The sequence below is a fragment of the Haliaeetus albicilla genome, chromosome 11, assembly GCF_947461875.1.
Source record: "Haliaeetus albicilla chromosome 11, bHalAlb1.1, whole genome shotgun sequence".
NCBI classification, from domain to species: domain Eukaryota; kingdom Metazoa; phylum Chordata; class Aves; order Accipitriformes; family Accipitridae; genus Haliaeetus; species Haliaeetus albicilla.
In genome coordinates this window covers 10,432,730-10,453,481 of record NC_091493.1, presented here as the reverse complement: position 1 = coordinate 10,453,481, position 20,752 = coordinate 10,432,730, and the positions used below count along the sequence as shown (strand labels likewise).

Sequence of the window (20,752 nt, the reverse complement as noted above, 5' to 3'; positions counted from 1 at the left end):
AGTGATAGTGCAGTGTAAGAAGAAAGAATAACTTGAAAAACGTTTTTCCAGCAGTAGTAATTTTACTCATGAAACACACTACCAAAGCTATTCTATCTATCTATCGAACAGAAAAAAAGCCTTCAAGGTATCTCGGGAGGGTGCAAGTCTTTGGGGCGTCAGCGTGCCAACCAGGAGCTCGCACTGACTTTCTCTTGTATGATTTCCATAGGAGGTGGTTTATACTTTTGTTGGCTGAAATAAATATGACACTGCAAAACACTGGTAAGGGTGGCAATTTTTCTGCAACTCTACCAAGAGGAGACCTTTGGCCAGCATACGCTGCATCTGTACAATCCCTCTGTTCGCATAAAAAAACATCTCACCAGCAACAAAGGCTTCCAGAAACTCTTCACTGTCATCAAGTTTGGGGCCTAGATTTTTAAATATATTTAAGTAGTAAAAAACAGAAATTCAGAGCTGAGGGATCTTTAGATACAGGATCTCTCACTCACACAGTTTCTCCTGTATTGGTTCCCAACTACAAAATGGGAACAAACTCTAAATGTTGAGAGATAGTGAACCAAAGCAGTGTTCTCATGCTAAAACCCCAGAAGCTAGTGAGGAATGTCAAACACGACTACGATGGGGACTTCCAAAAGACTTTAAATCGGGGGGGGGGGGGAACGACACGACGGACCAAACCCTAGAATAGGCAGGATGATTAAAATAATCACCCTTATAAATATACTAACACATTTACAAAAAACTCACTATGAACATTTCTTAACCTTGGTATTGCAGGTCAAGGATCAGAAGCACCAACAGCTGGCTACTTTACCCTTATATTCTAGGCAAAGTAAATGCCGGGGTGTTTTTTTTGTTATGTATCATAACAAAAACCCTACTCAGATGCCTTTTTACTTACAGAATATGAGCACTTTAAACAAATATTTTTATTCACTGCAAATATTGACTTATATTTGCAAGACCTCTTGTTATTTTACAGAAGGCAAAATACAGTCATTTTGCTTGTATAGATCATATATGATACATTTTGTCTTTCAGATTATGCAAAACTCTAAATCTTTTAAATCTTTCCCCAAAGGAGCCTCACTTATCTGTTACTCATCTACAGAATTTATTTCTAGATCATTTATTTCCAATTTATAATTTGTATTGGATAACCAAAATTCAAAGTAGGACCACAATTTCTAAGTGACAGTATTTTCTGTTTTACTCAGCATTTCTCTATTAACCTCAAGGTAACACAAAATGCTCCATATATTCTAACAAATCATCAGTTATTTTTCTTTTAAAATATATTTAATAATGCTTACTCAGTTGGAATAAAATTTATTCAAATTGTTGGTTAGAAGTAGAAAAGCTAGTATGTTTACACATTAAAATTGAAGCTCAAAACACCATGATTACCTGACAGCTATTAAATAGCTTGCAAGAAGTTATTAGTCTTGATTCTCTTTCAGAAGGGCTATATAACAGTTCCACCCTTAGTATCCTCCCTGTAGTTGTACTTTGTTGTGTCTTTTTTTAACATAAACTTCCCCCTCACTCCCACAGGTCGTGTTTTGGTCTGAAGACCTATTACTGGAATATTTCACACAAGCACTATCTATAAAGAAAATTAAGACAGCCCTAAAAATACAAACTAATCCCAAAGGCTTCAACGGGGGTCAAACCCACTGCGCTAAAAAGAAAAGAATGTATACATATTTTACTGAGGATTCTCTGCTACTGAACTGTTTTCCAAAAGGGCAGATAGAAAACACGACCGTGATGTTTTATGAGGACATTTACAAATGCCTTTAGTACCTCTCAGTTATCTGAGAAGAGACACAAAATAGATTACATAAAGTACTGTTAAAAAGGAGTACTGAAATGGAAAATGTCCTCTAACTTCTTTTAATTGTACTACTCTTGGGTGCATGAGCAATACAGAGCCTGGCAGGTGTCATTCTAAACTAACTGTCCTTTTGAACACACTTCATTTCATATGAGAAATGTGACTGAACACTACTGTTATAGCAAGTGCCACTTTAAACATCTCTAACATAACTGTGCACAAGCAGTCCCACTGAGCTATAACTGAACTCTGCGATCTAACCAAATCAAGCTATACGTATGGGTTACTGCTTTCAAGAGCAGAGAAACAATCTTCTGAAAAATGTATCAAAATTACTGTTTTAAATGAAGTTATTTTTAAAGTATACTTTTAGAAACTTGCGTTCTAAATTAAAATTAAAAACTCAACAGTATTGGCAAATTTGTTTGCATGAGGATAAAGTATTTCCTAATATACCTTCCAAAAGCACAAGTTCCAGATGATAATGCTTCCCACTGAAAAGAAAATTCAGTGCAAAAGAGTAGCATTTGGCAAATGCAGCATTTTCAAAAACAAGTGAATTTGCAACAAGCAGTTTATGCAGACTCTGTTTTCTGTTACAGTACAACGGGTTCAGTAGGTGGAGGAGTGTGGACTGCATACATACTAATATATAAACATGTGGCTGCATCGGTACTCCTATGACCTTGTCAGACATTTCAACACTGTATTTTTAGATTATTCGCTCATACCAACTGCACTGTTAACATGGCATTTAATTCCATTATGTCCATTGTCAAAAAGCTAGTCTTCTGCTTCAGCTGCAGCAGTTCTTTGAAAAATACATTTTAAAAAAAACGTATTTAATTCTCAGATGTATTTCCCCATTCATAGCCATGAGCCAGCTTCGTGTAGTACATAGAAAGGAGCATGCACATTTCACTTGCTAGGTGCTATTTCACTTTAAGCTCCTCTTGACCTACTCCGTAAAATTCCTTGGATTTGGGAATAACATACACATTGTTATATCTGTCCCTGCTATATAAAGATTTTATTGTGCCTTCTCTCTGTTCTACTAAAGCCTAGGTTACTTGAGGAAAACAGAAGAAAAAAATTAGCTGAATTGATCCCTTCTGCCCTGGCAGTGATGCCAAACAAACACCTATGGTAATTCTGGTTCTTATACCTCAAATGATTCTTTCATCTCAAACTTTCCTCTTCATTCAGGAAGAAAGAAAAAAAAAAAAAAAAGTCATCACACATCAAACAAATTGCGCTACGAGCAACAGACCTGGGAAGGCCTGGTTTCCTACAGATTTATGTTCTATTTTGGTCTATATCTTTTTCCAATGTAATTGCCCCAGCTCTCTCCCTATATACTGTATGATTTCACTCTCCCTGTCCTTTGCAATATATTTATTTCCCCACTCACATGCATATTCCTCTAACCACAGCTCTCTCTCCCTCCCACGTCCCTCTAGTGCCAAACAACATGTCTCACTGGCTGGACAGTATGTGCATATTGACTTCCCCCTTATCAGGCATAACAAGTTTACTGAACACTTCTGATCATAACATCCTTCACCTCTGGGGACATTAACACAGCTCAAGACCTTTGAAACCAAAACAGTGTGACATCTACTCCATAATCTTACCAGACATCTAATCTTCAAGCCTGCTGATACATGCAGCTTGTCTTTTAAGTTTTAGGTATTAGGAATTTGCCAAAATCCAAAACTTTACATACTATATCAGAGGACAGAAACACTTCACAAAACTACAAAACAAAGGACACAACTGCAAAAGGAGAAGAGCAAAGAAGATTGTGGGGGTGGGAACGTACAGCTTCTGCTCAACCCATTTTTGCTTTGGGGAGGGAGCATATACTCAATATACACTAAGAAGTTACACAGGATCACTATTATTCAAGCTAATGAAAAAAAGTGTTCCAAAACAAGTAACACTCACAAACGACAGCCTTACCCACCAGCACACTACACTACAACTAAGCTGTGTCTGGAAGGGACACTCTTGTTCTGTACGCCAACACTGGCACTTCGTCTGCCCCCACAACCGCAGCTAGACTGGCAAGAAGTGAAGCCTATAAAAAAAAAAAAATTTAAAAAAAAAAAAAAAAAAAAGGTAATCGGCATTCAGCCAGTTTAAATTCCTACAGCATCAGAGGAGTGCCAGCCAGTGCTGCTGTAAAGGAAAGGGCAAGGACACAGAAGAGTGGCGTTAACAGGGAGTAGAACTGGCCCTTCGAGTGTACCCGGCTGCTAGGCTTGCTTATCTGTAGCACAGAACTGCCCTCTTCATCTGCTAGTTAGTTATTCATCTAGCAGATTTTCATTACAGACATCAATGGAAGTCTACCTGGCTACACTGCTCCAGTCCTTAGGAAACGACATTATCAGTCTTTCCACACTAAGCAAAATAAAGTACCTGAACAGAAAACATTCAAGATAAGGTAGACACTGAAAACGTGTTACTTCATGTTTGATGGCAATATCATTAAACCAAACCCAAGAAATGTGTCAATGAAGGCAGCTAGATGCCAGTGCAACATAAAAAAAAAGCTGTAGGCGTTACAGACACTACTGAATGTAAGAGCAGAGGAGCTGACGTGCCCGCGTGCATGTGGGTGTGATAAAAAGCATATGAATTAGCCTACTGCACTGTAGCAGATGTCTAGCCAAGCACTCTGTGACACCGCCTGCTATCAAGACCAGTTGGGAAAGAAGGAAGAACAGAGTCTTCCCTTGCTCCATCCAGAAGCCCGTGTAGTTCCTGATCAACAACTGGACACAAGTGACTGTGCTGTTGACATCAACAGACACATCCTTCAACAAATCTGTGTGATCGCAAACCTGCACAGTGCTTCCATCCCCAGCCACATATTCTCGCAGTGACGCTTCAACTAAAGTATTCACTGTGAAGAAGGAAAGAAACACCACATTTTACTGTGCTTGTAACCTGCCATTCCCTTATAACCTGGAGAAAAAAAAAAGTGGCCAAAAATTACTTCCTGTCCGTTTCTTAATTTCATTTAATGTTCGACAGATTACCATCACCATTTCCCCTCTCTGCTGTTTCTCCATCCCTGACACAAGAAGCCCAAGTCTATTTAGTACTGCATCCCATTTGTACTGCTGGGGGAAAAAAACAAACCAAAACAAAAACTAAAAAAAATTACCTTCTAGTTTTAATGGGATTGTTGAAATTGTGTTACCAGAACTACATAACATGTATGTCCATATATAAGGAATGTGTACAGCTGCATAATCACATTTAAAAAAAAAAAACAACTTATAATTACTCTATACAATGTTGCTTCAAAATTGGCTTAAATTTATTGGAGACTGTGTTATTTGTAAGAAAGGAAGTGCTGCCCCTCCTCTCCCCTTACTCCTCATATGGTATCACAGTGAGCTGGAACTACTGAAAGCCCAGGGTGTTTTATAGGGTTAGTTTTCAGCCAGATTAGCAAACAAATCCAACCTTCCACCAGGCCACAATTACACAAATACAGAAGTGACAGTGGAAACGCACAGCCAAAGGGAAGAAAGAGAGGAGAAAAAAAAAGTTTTAAACACCATAAGCAGATAGGTGCAATCTAAAATTGGAGCTTCACAGCAAAGAGCTGTTTGGAAAACTATCCAAGATCTCCCCAAGTGTTAATATCTAATTTAGAGCCTAATTTTGTTTCTCCTCTGTCTGAATTCAATTACATTGCACTTACTGTACCTCATCTGATATTTTATCATCCAGGCATTCAGTACTGCTACAGCCAGTTTACACCACCTGTATCAGCTACAAGTTTCACCACCTCACCATCCACTCCCCTTTCCACACTACTTCCAAACACACAGAACAGAACAAGCCCCGTCACTTGCTTCCAGCGAGGCTGTTAGCACCTGCCACAGGGGTACGTGCCGATTTCTTCCTGGGATCCCAGAACCAGCCAGGGCCTTCCAGATGTGTCTCACCAGTGCCGAGCTGAAGGGCATCACCACCTCCCTCAACCTGCCCACCTTCCCTAAGACAACCCAGGAGGCTGCTGGCTTGCTTTGCCGCAAAGGCGCGTTTGCTGGCTCATGTTCAACTTATCCAGTATGACCCCCCAGGTCATCTTCTGCAAAGCTGCTTTCCAGGCAGTCAGTCCCCAGTCTGGACCAGTACATGGGGTTATTGCTCCCCAGGCGCAGGGCTTTGCATTTCCTTTGCTGAGCTTCACGAGGTTCCTCTCTACTCACTTCTCCAGTCCATCCAGGTCCCTCTGAGCCACTGCACAACCACCTGGCCTACCAAACACTCCCAGTTCTGTATCGCCTACAAACTTACTGAGGGTGCACTCCGTCCCATCATCCGGGTCATTTATGAAGATGTCGCACCGCACTGGAACCCAGCATCAACCCCTGGGGCACACTGCTAATGACTGGTCTCCAGCTGGACTTCATGCCACTGATCCCAACTCTTTGAACCTGGTAGCTCATCCAGTTTTCAATCTATCTCACTGTCCAATTTGTCTAGTCTGTACTTCCATCAGTTTGTTGATGAGGATGTTACAAGAGACACTGTCAAAAGCCTTACAGAAGTCAAGATAAACAGTATCCGCTGCTCTCTGCTCATTCACCGAGCTAGTCATTTCATCGCAGAAAGCTATCAGACACCCACCAACATCACCCGTGCTGACCTGCTGCTAATCCTGACCCATAAGCTCTCAGCTGACTCTTCATCCACCCAAAAGGCAGAGCTCAATGAGTTCCCACGGTGCTCTCACAAAAAAAAAAAACAAAACCACTCCAAACCACAACACCCTGCACCCCTCACCATCCCAGCCTGTCCCTCCTGGAGACCCCATAACTGATCCTCACAGCACTCCAGCCGTGTCAGCTGTCCCACCACTTCTCTGATCTCAACAAGACTGCAGCCATGCGACTGCACACAGACCTGCGATTTCTCCCATTTGTGCCCAGTCTTTTCCATAACTTATGGCAAACAGAGTGAAATCCAAATAAATAGAGTATTAAACTTAGTGGAGGGAAACTTCATAGTGCCTACACTTTAATAGCCTGAAACCCCATTTCATACGATGACAAAGTCACCGATGCTGGAGGGAAAATTCAGTAACGACAACGGAATGATAACTACTTGCAGAAAGGAAACGTATGGATAGATATGGAAAGAGGTGCTATGCAGTTATAATAAAGAGAAAGGAGATACACAGTTCTGTCGCTCCTACCCCCAGGTAAGGAACCCTGTTAGAGGAGGGTTCTGGTGAAGGATAAGTCCCACCTCTACCCTCCTCACCCTCTCAGCTGCACTCCAGGGCTCAAATCCACCAAGCCTTTCTCACCACGATGCTGCTCCTCCACACTCCCTGTTACCTGAGCCCACCCACCACTCTGCCCCAAGCCCCATTCCTGCTCTTTCAAATCCTCAGGAGACCCTACCACCTGTAGCTGGCTGCACACCCACAGCTTCTCTTCTCACTGAAATTAACCTGAAGGAGAATTATTTTACCTTCAGTTGTTCCAAGTACACAGAGTAAAAAAAAACTTCCTGTAAACAATTACTTCTTCCAAAAACATACACACTTTGAAAATGGTATTCAACATTTCTGAAAACCATGACATTTATTTTATATAACCCCCAACTTTAAAATTTTGGCTAAAATTCTTTGAAGTGAGAGTCACCTTGGTTGTTACCTTTTTACAGTGCAAAAACCATCATAGGCTTTTACAGTAACTAAATCACCCTTTACATCAGCATTGAAACCAACCCCTACTCAAAGACCTCCTCTAATGTATATAAATCTCAGTACCAACAGGTAACTCTGATGAACACCAACATCATCAAAACAGTACAAAGAAGAAAAGAACACAAAGGAAAATGTAAAATTACACATTTTGCTTAATAGCTTAGATACCTTTTCTAACTAAAATGCTTTAACATTTTAAGATACTGTATAAAAACATGCTGTGGATATATACTTAAAAGTATTTAATGTGCATTAAAGTCTCAACTAGCTCCTGGTTATTGGGATGTAGGAAGAAGCTTCCACAGAGCGGTGTAATTCCACAGTTGTCTGCTGCAGACTGTCTTGCGCTTTCCTCTGGAGAAATGCTGCTGGCCGCTATTGGGAGCAAAGCACTTGAGGCAGGTTTCTTCATTTGTAACATTCTTTTCTCACTAGTGCACCCTCGTTTCATATATTTTTATTTGGTTATTTTTCCTGTAACCAACCTCACCTCTGAAATTAAGTCAGCAGAAATTAAAGATACTCATAAAGAACCACTAGGAAAGAAAATCACAGAATTTCATTGCAGCAAACAACTGTACGTGCTACAGATGCTTAAAGACAAAGAAGGAAATTCTTACATCTGCTCACCCGCTCTTCCTTCCACCTCTATTCTTCCCCCTACCTTAGGTTCCTAAGACCATTACCAAAAGTATTAGAGAGATGTAAATATTATACAATAGCATTTGAAACTTTGAGAAAAAGTTGACTAATGCCATTTCTGCAGCAGAACCTCTGGCTAAGGAATGCACAGCTGCCGAGCAGATGTATAATTTCAGCATTTAGATTCCATTATTTCAAGGGTGATTTTTTTTTTTACTAGATGTTTTCAGATTTTCTATTTCCATCTGGTTTTTGACCTCCCTCAGTTTAGTTCCCTTCTTTCTGTTTTAGTTCATTATGCCAAAATAATTTTCTAAATTAGAAACATCTCTACATTTAAAAACTTGTGAATTTGAAGAGAGGTGGGGGAGTGAAGCAGGGCCAGGGGCGGAACAAAAACAGACAGTTCAACGGAGGCTTGGGTTTGAATAAAAACTGTCCTGTCTGGGTCGGGTTTTATTTCGCAGTTCCTGGTTTAACCCAAATTGGCAAGTCTCTAACTGCATTCCTTCCATGAAATTTTAAGAGCAGGAAACTGAAGAATATCAGCTATATGGGAATGTTCCTACACTTCACCAGAGCCCTCTGCCCTCACTTCTGAGTGAGACAATGTTCCAGGTTTTGATTCTTTCTTTTTAGAGTCGTATTAAATTAATTATAGTTGTAAGCTTAAAAAACCCAATTAACTCACCATGTACCAAACGAGCTTTACAGAACATATAAAGATTAGTGTAAACCAGTATCAGTGGCTGTCAACTTAAATCAATTCAGTAAAGAATCGACTAATGCAAAAGTAGTAGAAAAAAAAAATTAAATGGAGTTTGCATTGTTAAAAAAAAATTCCATTCATCTAACCAAAGTAGAAGACTAGGGCATACAATGCTGTCTGTCTTAAACTTTGGTCCACACTACTGAGTTTTAAAGAAGAATTATCACTAGTAGGATCACTGATTCAGCTCAGCAAACATGACAGATGGGCTGCAAAACCTATCAAATTTTTATTTTCATTTTAAGCTCACAATAATAATTTGCCTGGGCGAGGAAGGGCACAATCTTCAATCCTAATGAATGGCATACACTACAGAATACTCCTACAGAAAATTTTCACCAAAAAACATTAAATGGTTGTGAACTAGTAAATATAGAAGAGAAAATTAGAAAAATACATCAATACCTAAAACCAAAAAAGCACTTACTCTTCTGTGAGATTTTTTGTTTGCTTTGTCTCCAAGCAAGGAGACATTCAAAACAAGTTTTAAAAAATACTTTGAAGCAATACAAATAAAATTCCTAATAAAACCTCCCATATCCTCTGTCATCAGAGATGTTTCCGCTTAACGCTCAGTACCACTACTGAATTTTTGGTTATTGCTAAAATCCCTTCAATAACCTGAACAGGAGATGGTCCATGTTTTGGGTATTGAGTCCAAGAAGAATGGCTGCATCTCATTAGCTGGCAGTGCCTTCCTGCGCCCTCTCCCAATCCCATTTTGTAATTAACTCTCAGTTGTCCAAACCAGTGTCTGACCACTGCAAGACTTGTCCCTTGGACAACACAGAGAAGGGTACAGAAGGGTTTCTGAAACCTTCTCCAAGGCATTCTGTAAAAGAGAAATTTTTCTTCCACAAAGAAGGATATGCAGCATGGAGGAGCACGCTTTACACAGCATTCTGGTTTTGTCATTCGCATTTCCAGTCACTGAGGTTCACTCTGTCTTCTTCCGATACGGCGCTCTTGTTCTCATACTACTCTCCAAATTCTAGGGCATAGGGAACAAGGGGATGATGCAGTATTTCCTATTTCCAGTATCCATTCTTCCCACTGAACAATTCCTCACAACTTGTCCCTTCATGACTCCTTCTCAAACCCTCTATACCCCTGCACAACAACATGGGACAGTGCCTGTGCCTCTGCATCACCACTGCACTGTGAACTTCCAACTGAACAAAGAAGAGCAAAAAGAATGATTAATTTAAAAAAATTATATCTGAGCTTATTCACCGCTTCTATATCCCTGAAATTCTGACTCTGAGCATATGATGTACACATTTGCACAACGAATCTTTCATGAGCAGAGTATTAATCCTCTGCAGGAGTGAAATCTCTGATGACTTTGGCCTTCCAGAAGCCATTTGGGCTCTGCCCACTGATTTCCAGTCAAGTTTGGGATCAGGCTCTCACAGAGGAAGTGAGAAGGCCTATGAACATTTTTAGGTTTTTTTCCAAATCAAGAAAAAGTTGTTAATAATTAACACTATAAAGACAAGAGAAAAGCAAACTTAGACCATTTCAACAGCTGCAGCAGTGAAAAGGAAATCGCTTCCATGAACCAGGTCTATATGCTGGTACGTTCTTCTGAGACTGTCTTTGATATTTCTCCGACTTATCCCTGCTACATCTGCTTGTATTTTGATCGGCCAAAACACAGTGAGATTGACAGTTTTCTCTTTTAAGATGGTGAACTGAGGGAATGCAGAAACAAAGAATTGCTAGTTGCTTCCACATTTTATGCTAATAAAGTTGACTGAAGCCACCATGTAAAGCAATCATCTGAGGAGACACTGAGAAAATTTAAGTGATTTCAAATTTTTGTAAAAAGCATTGCTGCTCTTACAACATATGATGCAAATTAAGCTACAGTACTGCAGAGCTGAGTTAGTAATACTGATTTTTTCCCCTTTTAACGCACAGCCAACTTGTCACATACTAAAACTACACTTAAACCTACTATATTTTCCTCTGTATTTTGGGAAATTCTATTTTGGGAAATTCTATTTTGGGAAATTCTATTTTGGGGAAAAAATGAGCACCAGAGCATTCAGCCACATGCTGCAGGTATGCACCCTATGAACTACTACTACACAGACTTTGTCTCACCAGAACCTTTTAAAATATTTCAATAAAGTTCATACCCTTCATGCTACTCAGAACACTTTCCCCCTGCCAATGGGCACAACCATCAGTGAATTCGGTACAGGTACAGGTAGCAGACTCGGCTGATGACTCGCAGGAAGAGCTCCATCAAGCCAATCACTTTCACTGTAACAATAGACGTCACTGCAGAAATTCTGAGGTGGTAACACACTGGACCTTAAATATGGCTTTGCTGTTGCTTCTCCTTTCATCATGCATATATAATCTATGAATATTATCACAATCATGAATTAGAATTTATTTTCCTACTTTAATACTTATTTTGAATTCTATTAACCAGACCATCACAAAACAGTAAACCTAACTGAAATGCACAGAATTCAAGTGAAATGGGAAGACAACTACAAGACACCCATTAGAAACATGGCGAGAAAGAAAACTATCTGGATTATAAATCTGAAATAGAATAACCATATTCTTCACACCATTTGTGTACAGCTGAAACAATGGGGTCATAAGCAGAAACTCATGCATCTCATCACTGCCACAACATGAATGAAGTTCTCTGTCTTCTCAATATATCAAATAGACAATGACCTAAATAAAATGCTTCAGTGTCATAAACCTACTATAATGAATTTTGAAATATGTATTGAAGATATATTGGAGACTAGTGGAATAATTGCTTTGTTTTGCTTTTGGGGGAGAGTGGGCATAAAATACACTTAATACACTCTGTAAACACAACCGCTGAGGTGCTGGGAAGCCAATTCACAACGAAGACCATTCTGGCAAGTTGACAGCTTGTCCCCTACTTGATTGCCTGGTCAGCGGTGGGCCAGCTATTTGTTTGTATCAAACTAAACCTCCTGAGGATTACATACCCAGAGCACAAAGTACTGAGCAGATGTTTCTGGACTGAATCCCTCACAAAATGGCTATTCTGTATATCTTCTCAATAAGAGCATTCAGAATACTAAAATGTTTTCTGTACAATGAAGACAAATGAGGCGACTACTTCAACTTTTTGCCCAATTTCAAGGATCACCTATTCCGGTCTCCATGTTATTTTTAAAGGACGCAATACAGCAGGTTAAATTTTACATTTGTTTTCAGTTTTAAACATTTTTGGGTGTAAGTAAAACTACTTTATGTCTGAGAATATCAAACCCTCAACAAACTTCACAGCAGCTTCTAAGGGATTGCAAGAAAACCAGGCAGAAAGAAACTCCGTGCTTTCCCTTTAAAGCACTAATCATCATGGAAGGCACGGAAGACATCATTGCGACTGGGGACCATCAGCACGAGTGTGGTGGGGCAACTGCAGAGGGTTCTGCAGATCTTGTCCAAGAAAGGAAAAAGTGGAACCACTAAATCAGCAGCAGCGAAAGGAAAAGTTTGCTGTCAGGCCACGGAGCACACGCACTCTGCGCCCGCCCCCAAGTCCTGCATTTTGGGAATATTAGCAAGTGAAACAAGGCTCTAAGTACTCCATCTGCACCCACGTACAACAACTCTGACGCGATATATCTTTAAATTACCGAGTTCCTTCTGTCATTTATTTACAAAGGACCATAAGGTAAGTGAAGAAAATCCCAGGCACTGAAAATATGCCCTCTTTTTACTGAGGAACCGAGAAATACCAGATGCTTTCCCATATATCAAGATAGAAAGGACAGATCTTCAACTGATACTTGACATAAGCAAGGGAGAAACATACGCATTTGTAACACATTCCCTGCCACATACCCTCTGATCTCATTCATCCATCTAGGCTTTTTCAGCAATTTACCAAAGAAGTTACTGCAGCTCCATGTGTCAGACCTTTACCTGCTGGTGGAAAGAGACACTGTCCTCATAAAAGTACCAGCCACAACGATGAACAAAAAAAGAAAAGGAGGCGTGGTTTTTTGCTCTGGTTTGTTTGCTTTTAAGGGCTTTGGAGAAGGTGGATTTGTTTCTCTTGGAAAGCCTGGCTACACCAAAATTAGTGCAAGCACTAATATCTGTTCTTTGATCCCTTCTGCAAAGGGGATGTACTCAGATCCTCCTATCTACATGTTTGTGCCCTGCTATGCCTTGGAAAGCTGTAGAGTTCTTAGTTACAGTCACTGATGCACAATTTAAGAGAGATCCCACTAATTCAGAGTTATTTAATATCACTATTTTCAAAACACTTTTTTCTTTTAAAATATGAATATAGCCTGCACTGATTTCTCATTATGAAAACATAATTTAGTGAATATTTAGCAAGTCCTTCCCTACTTTTTTTTAATATTACACAGCCACAGAATCTGTGTGTTGTTTCTTGGAGAACAAATAAAACATTATCATCATTCCTAATTTTAAAACCAAGAAAAAAAAGATAATAAATACATTTTCAAAAAATGAATTTATCCATCAACTGCCTGCCTTTCAGGACTCTGGGAAGTAGACAAAGCTACCTATTGCTCCTTCAAAATCCTTTTCTCTTTGCAGTGCAACACTTCATGACATTTCATACAACAGCAATGCTCATCTATGGCAAACACATGTCCATTTCCAAAGAAGTTAGCAGACGTTGTTTACTGCACATCTGAACAAGCACCATATTCAATCCCAAACGTGATCAAAATTTGTTAGCTCTGACTTGGAGTAGTTCAATAAATATACCAACTACTATAAAGAATAAATACTTTGGCTTGTCACTTAGACTTTAGATATTCAATTCCTGAATGTTGGTATCCAGAAAGAAACATATGTATCATTTACACACTCTACCATATTCAGTATTTTCAATTCTCATAACAAAGCACACAATTCTCACTGCAAGGATCTTGCAGGGCAGCGTCAAAAACATTAGGATTTGGGTCCCATACATTGACTTTAAGAAACCCTACGCTCTAGCGACATACTGTTTCAGTAAGCACATATTTGATCAGTGGATTCCAAGTAACATGCTATTTCAGGCTTGCAATTTACCAATGGCTTTCTTCTCTAATTTGAGCAGGGGCTGGACCAGATAACATCCAGAGGTCCCTTTCAAACCTAAATTACTTCACAATTAAAAAGAAAACCAAACAAACAAAAAAATCAGATCCAGCCACATACATTTATTGTCCCTGGAACGGAGCAGCCAGCAAGACATACTGAGGACTGGCAGCTGAATCCTGCAGCTGTGCGAGAAGATCCTCCACAAAATTTCAGACTAGAACTCAAACCCTACCAGGTTGTATGTCTCTATATAAATACATATAAAATACACACACCCACACTCACATAACAAATGAAACGTGGTGAATAACCTAAGAAGAAGTTACAAAAGGAGCAGAAGTACAAAAACAAAGGACAAATACACTGCCAGCAAGAATTTTATCCAGACTGCCACAAATGCCACGACATGGGGTATTTCCGGCTATGGACTAGATAAAGTATCTGAATATAAATTGCTCTCACGTTAACTTTCTTATTCCAAGACTAGGTTCTACTACAAACCAGGCAACTTTTTCAATCCAGCAGAGTTGTCTTCCCTGTCTACAAAGGGAGCTTCTCTATTCCTACAGATAACAGGCCTGAACAATCTCTAGGACACTAATTTGATAAAAGGACTCAAAAATAATTACCTGTCCAACAGACAACAAAAAAACGTAAATTGGAGCCGCGACCAATTTACACCGGGGAGAATCACCACGCAACTTTCGACAGAAAGTGACAGGCAACTGCTGAACGGAAACACCACAGCTTACTACCATTCCCCGCTGCTGAATTCGCTCTTAATTTTGCCCAACTCGGAGGGTGGTCGATTGACGGGTGGTAAAGAGCCATTCGTGTTTTTAAACCCTCTTCAACGGAGTTTGTAACCAGTTACAAAAAAACATCCTACTTAATCGGTACTCGACAGCGCGATCTTTTACTGCCAAGGTACGTGCGATGACGTGGGCTGACTTTTCTCTTCAGCCAAGTCTTTTATTTCACATCGCTAAACGGCAACGGGTTCGGCAAGCCGGCGCGCAGCTTTGTCTACGGCTCGCACAAAAGGAAGGCGAAGCACCTCCGTCCTCGCACCCTTCCCGCGACGGGCGCTGCCGCTCGCTCCGGCCGGGGCCGCTCGGCACCGAGCCCGGCATTACAACACCGGGGGCGCAGACGCGGGGCGGGGCGGGGGGGAGCGCACGGCGAGAGAAGGCAACGCGGGCTGCCAGGCCGCCCGGCCCCGCCAGCGCCGTGCCGCCGGCCCCCGTGCCCACGCAGGAAACCGTCGGCCCCGAGGAGCCCCTGCGCCGGCGCGGCGGCCGCCGGGCCTCCCGCGGGCCGCCGCCCGACCCCCGCCGGCGGCCCCGGGCCGGGGAGCGGCGGGGCGGCGCCCCCAGCGCGGCGGCGGGCGCGTCCCCGGCCCCCCCCGCCCCCCGGAGGAGAAAGGCCGGGGCGGGAGACCCGCCGCCAGACGGGGGAAGCCGCAGCGGGCGTCCGCCTTCGACGGCGCTGCCCGGGGCCGGGCCGCGGAGAGCGAGCCCGGGGGCGGGAGGGGGGCGCGGGCGCCGCCGGGGGAGGGACGCCCGACGGCGGGCAGGGACAGCTCCGCCGAGCGCCCCGCGCCCCCCCGGCCGGGGGAGGGAGGGGTGCGGCGGCGCAGCGCGGCGCTGCCCGGGGCGCCCCGGCGCTCCTCAGCCGCACGCACGCACGGCCCGGGGCCTGCGGCGCGGCCCGGCCCGGCCCGGCCCGGCGCGGCGCCGCACTCACCGGCGGTGGGGGCTCCTCATCCTCCGCGGCGGGAGGGAAGGCGAAGGGGGGAGGGGGCCCGCTCCCCGCCGCGCGTCCGCAGGCCGTTCCCGGGGCCCCGACGGCTCCGGTGAGACGGGGGGCGAAGGCGGGTGCGTGCCGGGCGGGGGAGGGCGAGGGCGGGACGGACGGGACGGGACGGGACGGGACGGCGCGGCCCGGGCTCGGCGCAGGCTCCGTCCCGGCAGGCGCTCCCGGCGCGGCGCGGCCCGTCCCTGCGGCGCGCGGGCGGGGCGGGGCGGGCAGGAGCCGGATTCCAATCACTGCAGCCGCCGGCTCCGGCCGCGCGCACGGCGGGGGCTGAGGGGGAGGCGGGAGCGCGCGCCAGCGCGCGCAGCAGCCGCCGCCGCCGCCGCCGCGGCAAGAGCGGCCGGCGGGCGTCCTCGCGCGGCCCGCCTCGCCCCGCGGGGGTGCCGGGCGCGCTCCCCCCACCCCCTCCTCCCTCGCGGCGGGGGGCGCGCGGCGGCCGTTGGCGCGGGGTGGGGGCGGCCGCCCCTCAGAGCGGCCGGGCGGGGGGGGGGGGGCCGCGGCCCGGTCGCCCCCCGCCGCCGCCTTTCCATCAACACGTGCCGTGGGCGGGAGGGCTGGCGGGGCACCCCGGGAAAAAGTTGGCCGGGAGGAACTAGCCGGGCCTGCTTTTCCTCCCCCGTCGTCCCTCCGCGGGCGGGAGCGCAGGCCGCAGCCAGCCGCCGCCTGAGCGAGCTTGTCGCTAGGCTCCCCGCCCCCAGCCCCGGGACCGAGGCGTTGCCTTGCCCCGCCGCCCAGAAGGGGCTCTGCCGGTGAAGAGGGTGGGGGAGCCCCCCTCGGAAAGGCCGGGAAGGTGTCGCGGAGGCACTGCTGGCTGACAGAGGGGTCGAGACGCGAGAAGTGACTGAGGCTGGGCACGGCTGCAGGGCCGGGAAGCTCCATCCGGATGCTGGTGGAGTTGGTGCCGTGGAAAATGGACGAGCTGCCAGGATGCACAGAGTAGGTGGGGTGGAGGATTACCGTAGCGGCTTTGCTGTGGATTAAAGGGGGCCTGTGTGTGAGCCGCGGTGGGCGACGAGCGGGCAATGGCGGCAGTAGCACGGGGAAAAATGAGGGCCTCAAATGGGCCTTTTAGCTTTGTGGAAAAACAGTTGTTTTGAAAAGGTTGACGTTGCAGTGCCACGTGAGGGATAGAGTTCCACTGCAAAGGACCGAATTGTTTGTTTGCTTTTTTCCATTTCCTGTATCTCTAAATAAATAAGCCCAGTTAGTTAGATTGGAATACATTATAAGTTCTGCAATGAGCTGCTTTGCTCGCTGATAAGGTTGCTGAGGGCCATGATTTGCATTGCATTTCCAAGCTCCTCATCATGAGGACAAATTTGCAAAGTAATAATTTGTCTGTCTGTCTTCAGGTGAGATCTCCCAGCAGCAGTGCAGAAGGAGCTTTAATGACAGTATGTCATATGACAAGGAGACCGCACAGTTCCCACCTGGGCTGCTGTTTTTAATCCTTCACTCAAAAAAGTGGCAGCAGTTGTGTTGTTGACGTGGTCTTGCCTTCCACTTGTCCTGTCACTTGGTTATTCTGCGTCACGAATGCAAAGCCGACTATAGGGGGAAATGAAGATCATATGGATGATACAAACCTACTCAGTTTCCATTTACTGCAGACCAAAACACCCTTTAGGCCTTCAGGACACACCAGCAATTGCTAGTGTCAAGATGCCTGCCCAGATAAACTTTCTAGAGAATAACCAATTGGGACGCGATCTCCACTTATCGGTGCCAAATAGCCACATGTGCATATACTGTGGGAAACAGGGGCTTGTTTATTCTGTTGACTTCTCCACAGCCTAGTTCCGGTTTTGCGTGCTAGTATCAGACAGGACTTGTAAATGTTCTGTACTCCACTCCAGAGTGTTGTCTTCTCTGAATGTAAGATGAGAGCACTGGCTTGTTAGGATGGATCGTTAGGTGAATGCTTAGCTTGTGTACTATCCTATAGAGCAAAACAAAAGAGGAAGTAAAATTTCAAACCTGTCAACTTCCCGGAGTCGTTTAAAATGTAGACAGTTAAAGGCACACCTACTAAGTGTAGGTGGCCGGATACTATGGTGATAGGCATTTAAAAATACAGGTCTTGTCTTACTAGACTTTTAGAAAAATTTTTCCGATGACCATCATCCAGAAAAATCTGTCTGTCCAAAACAAAGACAGCCTGCAAGAAAGACAAATTCACAGCTTTCATGCCAAGCAATACAGAACTTGTATGCTGATGTTTATAATTTCAAAGGAAAATATGAGTCTGCTGTTCTTCCACTCTGTCTACTATCAGATTATAGCAACAGAATAGACACTCAATATGGAAGAAGAATGCAACATGCATGTGTGTGCTCCCAACCAGAACCAAAGCTGTTAGAGCTAGCATCTCTTTAAGTAATAATCTGTGTGGTAATACAGCCCTGTGCTTTTCGGAGGTTGGATATTGACTTAAGTCCAGTATGCATGAATTTAGCAAAAGCCACTAGCCTTGAAATTTATTTGATCCCTTGTATGAAATGGATCAACTATTTTCATCCAATTCCCAGTGAATAAATTTGCACACTGCAGAAACTGCCATCTCAGCTAGTACTTTTCAAGGCATTCGGGCACTGAAGATAGCACAAGTGATAGTCCATGTTAGGTCAGAAATAGTGTTGCTGAGGATGAAGTTTGCATTGCCGTAGCCAATATGCCTGTTCTCTGCATAAATGACCACTGGGTAAATACTTGTCTTAACCACAGAATAAAGTCAGTAAAAGTAAAGTACATTATAACAATATTAGGGCTGCAGGAGACAGAACTGTGTGTTGATCTACAATGATGAATCGTAGCAACCTTAGAAAGCGTTCAGATTGTGATAGATGTCTGATGAAACATCACATGGAAAGTACTGGTGTCTTTCAAAACAGTGCAGTACTTAAAATATGTTTCCAATTTCATACAGGTATAAACTGTCATTTTCAAAACATATGGATTTATGTATGAAAACAATGTGAGTAGACTAAAATTCCTCATTTACCATCATACAGTGGTCTATGTGTGAGAAGGGGATTGTTGACCAATCCTGATGTGTGAGATGTTTGACCTGATGATGGAAGAGTTTTCTTTATGCACCACCTGAAGAACCCTATTGTATTTCCCCAAATGAAAGTAACTGGAAATTTAACCTAAGATTCTTGTCAAGTAAACCACAAAGAATCAAGCCTGATTTGTTTTGCTTTGTTTACCTTGCAGGATAGGTAGAGATACCTATTTAAACTAGAAGATGAACATTTTAGGTGATAGGCACTCGGAAAGACACAAGAGTTCCAGTGAGCTAGTTACCAGTAACAGATATCTCACCTGGTGAAGATTTTAGGGATCTGTAAAGAACTTGGACACATCAGGTTTTGGTAACATGAAGTATTTATTTTGTTAATCGAGCAGCACTCAAAGACACTGTAGTCCGAAAATAAACATATTCATTTGACATTTGGCCGGGATGGCATGTGGAAGTCTAACATGAAATATAGAAGAAGCAGTTCAAGACTGACTGTCATGATGAAGAGAGCTGTATTTTAAAAAAAATAATTAAATCATGAATTGGATAGTCTTCCAGCTGCTTTCTTTGTCATTTCCTCTCCAGGAATTTCTTATTAGTTCTTGGAATCACTTGGGAACTGCAAATCTTAAATATCTAAAGATCTTTAAGAACAAAGAGTTATATATCGGGAGAAGGTCATCCATGTGATAGGACTTTATCTTTGTAGGTCCTTCTTCCCTTCAGTCTCTGGAATTCATATGTCTTAAATCTGTAGTCCAAATATATCTTTGAAAACTGTTTGCAATTAGATGAGTACTTCTCTGTTACTGTTACCAAAATAAATATTCCATGTTACATATTAAAAGAATATTACCCTTCAGCCAAGGACACAGTTTTTTCACTTAAAATGACGTGAATTTGGCTTTGTCTTTTTTCAGAATTATTTTACTTGAAAGCACATTCTTTTGATTATAAATTTATTCAGCTGTTTGTTACTTAGAAATGTCATAGATTTTTATTAAGTGTTTTAAATGTAAGCATAATTAATTCAATAAGGCAGAATCAAAGCTGTGAAGAAAGGTGGTGGGTTTTTTTTTTTTTAATTTCTGCTAGTGAAGCACTGATAGTAAAAAGGCAAAAGTATTTATCAGCACTGTGAGGCCCAGCCAACCTTCAATCCAACAAGCGTGATGAACTGAGCACAGTGCAGCACTGGAGAGCACTCTGGAGATACTCCAAAGTATAACAGCTCAGTGTGCAGAGCACAGGCACAAGGAAACAGGAAACTGTTCCCACAAGTTAAGTACTTGGTGTATTTCGGGGTTACTTCTGGGCTTCTGCAGACCGGATTCTTCTTTAGCCTTGTGCAGGTGGACAGGGAGGAAGGAAGACATAATGGCTATACCTGTCATGTGCCTTAGGCAGCTGCTGCAGGATGTGAACGGATTCCTTACTGAGCTGTGTAGTAGGGAACTCGAATGCAACTTGCAAAGGGCTGTAGTAATAGGATCACTCAGCCTGATGTTACAAGTGCTCTAAGGAGACATTTTGCCAGTCAAGAACCAAACTTCCGCTTGTTTTTTCTGTTTGTTCTTCCTATGCCTAGTTGAGCTGTGCGTTTCTGTTTTTATGGATTCCAGGTACAAAACCCATATTGCAGTCTTTTCACCAGGCCATAATAAACCCTGAGACAACTCTCCTTTTAAATACAAAGAAACATTTCAAATTATTTTGTTTTTCTTAAAGCCAACGTTGGGTAGTAAGAACATTAAGTGTCTTACACAGAAAAAGAGAGTATTTGTAGGCTCAAGCAGAGGCTTCACCTGGGTGCTTCACTCACATCAGTTTGTTTGGAGA

The 20,752-nt window shown here is 43.3% G+C and overlaps 1 protein-coding gene and 1 long non-coding RNA gene across 6 annotated transcripts in view; one reads left to right on the top strand and one right to left on the bottom strand.

Moving 5' to 3' along the window:
- Positions 1-15,966, bottom strand: part of BMPR1A (bone morphogenetic protein receptor type 1A) — a 79,835-nt gene extending 63,869 nt beyond the window's left edge. The window contains exon 1 of one of the 3 annotated variants that reach the window (XM_069796103.1): positions 15,823-15,966. The gene's annotated coding sequence lies outside the window, so the exon portion shown is untranslated. The remainder of the gene's footprint in view (positions 1-15,822) is intronic. The other 2 variants (XM_069796104.1, XM_069796106.1) reach the window with 2 other exon arrangements.
- Positions 15,967-16,402: 436 nt separating this feature from the next.
- LOC138687698 (uncharacterized) overlaps positions 16,403-20,752 on the top strand; it is a 60,584-nt gene continuing 56,234 nt past the window's right edge. The window contains exons 1-2 of one of the 3 annotated variants that reach the window (XR_011326814.1): positions 16,403-16,827; positions 17,244-18,865. This is a non-coding gene — a long non-coding RNA (uncharacterized lncRNA). Of the gene's footprint in view, positions 16,828-17,243; positions 19,082-20,752 lie in introns of those variants that run through there. The other 2 variants (XR_011326815.1, XR_011326813.1) reach the window with 2 other exon arrangements.